The 4,148-nt window shown below is 43.1% G+C and overlaps 1 pseudogene; it reads right to left on the bottom strand.

Annotated features, from left to right (window-relative positions):
• Nucleotides 1–535: 535 nt before the first annotated feature.
• On the bottom strand, nt 536–3,698 carry LOC147446323 (DNA replication licensing factor MCM5-like; annotated as a pseudogene).
• Between the last annotated feature and the right edge of the window lie 450 nt (nt 3,699–4,148).

The raw sequence follows: 4,148 nt of genomic DNA, 5'->3' as shown, positions 1-4,148 counted from the left end.
AGAATGTTAAAGAATAGTTGTATTTATCAAACTTACATATATATGGCCTTAATCAACAATGAAAATATTATGTGTAAACTTTTCATCGGTCCCGTGTTGCTACACTTTATAAGATAGAAGAAGCCTCTTCAACCAGTTATACAAAAACATATCACTATAAACTTCAGCCTGGGGAGAATACATGTAAAATAACCTGCCGCTCCTGGTTATATTGTAGTCAGTGATGTCTAACACAAATTCAATAGACAAAAAAATTCCAATGATGATACTCATATGTGGTTCTCGAACGTTTCCACATTTTTCACTGACAAAGATTACAAGGTAATGGGAGTTTAACCCTCTTACTAGCAGAGATGGTGTTGAAAAACCCCCTTGCCAAGGATAATTTACATGAACTTCCATTGAGATAGCTTTGGGTAAGTCCAAGAGGTAGGCCTCTCATATTCACCTGACATTTTCTGCAACAGCATCAAATGTGCACAGGACCCACTTGTTTACTATATAGACAAGTCCACTTGTGTCAAATACACTCTCCCTACGCTTTCCGCAGAATGACCCGCCTTTCTCTCCTGTATTAAATCTCATCTCTCTGGCTCATGATAACCAAAGCCCGTCTTACCTGCATTGAAATAGAAATGTTTTTAACCAATACCTTGAGGAAAGCAATTGAGATAAGATGTGGCCTCTTGAGACAGCATTGCAACATCCTTAGAGTAAATACTTACACTGCTCTGACCCATCCCCATTTTGCACAGTTCATCTACGAAGCGCCTTTCAGACATGTAGCTACCAATATCCATGCGCCGCTTTATCTGCGTCTCAATTTTCTGCAATGTATCGATAAGTGTATCCAGCATTAGCAAGGTTTTTATGTTGTTACTCGTGCACAGGACATCCAAAGACTTGCTCCATACTACCTGAATTTCAGTCCTCATTTCAGGGGTCACAGTGATATAGTCGTCCAGGCCTGAGTGAGCCGCATCCAACGTGGATACACGAAACAATCTAAGGGCTCCGGTGACATGTTCCTCTGTGGCAGTTTCATCTTTGCCAGAGATTCACTTATCCATAGAATAGCTTCAAGCTGCCTGACTGTTACGTGAATGGCTTTTGCTTCACCGGACTCATGGCTTTGTTGCCGCATTTGCTACATTAATGAACAACCATTTAAAAGCCCAAAACTTTTACTTTACCCTCTAACCAACAACTTTATGACTCCAACACATACTCAACCTCACCCTCAACCACCAACAACTTTATGATGCCAACGTTTACCTGCTGGATTCGCACATAATTATTCTGCAGCATTGTTGTTGCAGTATTTGGAAGTCTTGCAGAGCAATGATGCCGGGAGTATTCAATGTACCTACAAACCTACCTCTTTAACCAGTTATCTTTTTCTTTAGTGTCACCATGCTTTCTTACTGCACCGGCACTTGTATGAACACTTACTATATGCTTTGCAATTTGCTGTAATATGAAGATAGACATCAGCAAGGCTTTTTGTGAGAAAACTGTAGAAGGTCATCAATACATGCTCACTGAATAAGGCAGAGGAGAAATTTGTATACCATGTCTTGCTGACGATCTCTAGAATCTTTGACAATAAAGATCAAGTTGAACCAAGATAAGATAGCAATCTGAAGGTCGATGTTTTCTTGAGCAGTCTAATGCAAAGCATAAACGAAACATGAGTTGAAATGGGAAAAAGAATTGAAAACCTCTATGAGGTTACAACAAAAACGAAATTCACCTTTAAATCGTCATAGTGGCCAGACGGAGGATTCGCAGCTGCCAGTACAGATGTTCTTGAGTTTAAAACAGTAGTTATGCCTGCCTTAGCGATTGAAATAGTTTGCTGCTCCATGGCCTCGTGTATAACAACTCTGCAAAAGACAATGGCACCAATTGACATCAATTCACAGCTACTTAAGAGGTCATTATGAAACTTGGTATTTGGCAGTACCTGTCTTCTGAATGCATCTTGTCAAACTCATCAAAAATACAACCCCTCCATCTGCTAGAACGTCCTTCAAGATAGAATTCTTGCTGAAAAATATTTTAATATTTAAAGCCAAAAACAACAAAAAATCATGTAATAGTTGCAATTCCTTAAAGCTGCCAGTACGGGAGTGAAGATGCAAAATATCTTACTGTGCTTGCATCTTGGATGACAGAAGCTGTCAAACCTGCAGAGCTGAAGAACCCTTTCCAGAGGTATATACAGCAATGGGAGCAGTCTTCTCCACAAATTTGAGAAACTGGACAACAGATTATTGGGCATTAGATCTACATTGCAGGACGTACACATGACCCATAAGCAATGGTACTTGACAAACCTGCGATTTGGCAGTAGACGGATCACCAAGAAGTAAGACATTTATGTCACCTCGGAGGCGAACCCATCCGGCAGCTTCTGTGAGAGCTCAACACAATGCACATAAGGCAAAGCGAATAAAGAGCCTCAAGAGTCAAAATAGCTAGAATAATAGCTCCACGTAATACGTTCCGAGACCCTCCAAGCAGGAGACAAGCAACTGCTTTTTTAACATCTTCATGACCGAAGATTGCGGGGGCAATCAAGGCACATAATGCTTGATAGGTGTCTGGCCTCCTTGCGAACTGCTTGAACTCGAGCTCCTGCCATAGATAAGATCATCAGGCAAGCGACAAAAATATTTTTATTATGATGATCCTATACCACTATGCTGAAGAAGACTTACCTCATCTGCTGCGAATGAAGAGATCCCCCTTGATGAGCTCTCAGTTGCCTGCTCAATTCCCACAACTCTAATGTAGGGTTGCCTTACAGCACAGCACCTTTTTGTCTGCAAGGATCAAGTGATGGTACCACAATTGAGTTTGTAAACTGAGCGGCCAATTGCTACACAAAAAAGGGACCTATCCAAGATGCAGGGTTGAGAGAGAGAGTGTGCACGCACCTGAGCAGAGGCTGGGGTCAGGAGTGGTCAGCTTGCACACCGGGGGAAAAATTCACAGCTTGTGTGATGTTGATGTTAAGCGGGCCTGTGAAGAAGGTGTTGTAGAGATGGCGAAGACATTGCGACGAGGTACTGATAACGGCCAAGAGGTTAGAGCACCACGTAACAGGAGGCGTCGCCATGCCTCCCATGACATATCCCAGGCAGTCCGGCAATTTCAGCACCACCGAGCAGTCAGTGATGGAGGCCGGAGCTTGCACAGGCGTCTGCCCTGCTATGTCGCTTGCCAGGAGAATCATCGGCATCATAACTACGCACAAACCCATTACTCCATAGCCGAAATTGCTGCTTCTTCTTGGATTCCCGTCTACTGCAAGCTCTCCTTGGCATAAACTCGAATACTAACAAACACGCATTCTTCTCCATGCAGAATCCTTTCAGAGAAACCAGATTGACGTGCGACACGTTACGATCACCGCAACCTCTGCTTTGAATTGGTTATCCATGTTGTGTTGTGTTGAAACTCCAACTTGATCCAACCTCTTAACTGGCACCTTGACAAACCCATTGGCTTCTCTTTGAGCTGAGGTAGAAGTTGATAGGATCTGTAAGCACTCCATGAAGTCTAGTGCCCTTCCTCTTGCTTTGAAAGTGTCAGCTTGCACTCCCTGCCATAACTTGAGTCTGTGCCGAAGCATGCCACTGTTTGACATAGCTTCTTGCAAAATATATGTAGAGCTACTACAAACATGGGCTAACACCTTCCTCAATTGGTTTCTTAGCAGCTTCTTAGAATCTCGATGGCGTGCAAGTTATGGGCAGGGTCAATCGGGACGCAAGTAGAGTTGAAGTTTGGCATCTGGTATTCCTGTGGACAACTGCATTTTCTGGTGGGCTCATCTTGTGATGTGCAAGCGGGCTTAGTGAATGTGATTTGGAATCCAGGAGGAAACCTACATTCTCTGGTTTCTGGGTTGCACTCATCGCGCTCATCCTCTTTTTGCTGGTGCAAGAAGTGGTGGTGCAATCAATGAGACTTGTTCCTTGAACGAGCTGTATTTGTAGCTAACTGCGTTATGACATGGTCTACTATATACACTGTGCAGTTCTGAACGAGCAATTTTCTTGTTTGTGTTGTTGACTCCATGGTTCAGCTGAGCTACTCGCTTGGTTCAAGACACACAATGTGCGTAAGCTTTTGCAAGC

This window comes from Adiantum capillus-veneris, chromosome 12, assembly GCF_014529385.1.
Source record: "Adiantum capillus-veneris isolate H3 chromosome 12, ASM1452938v2, whole genome shotgun sequence".
NCBI classification, from domain to species: Eukaryota; Viridiplantae; Streptophyta; class Polypodiopsida; order Polypodiales; family Pteridaceae; genus Adiantum; species Adiantum capillus-veneris.
This window is presented reverse-complemented; position numbering and strand designations above follow the sequence as displayed.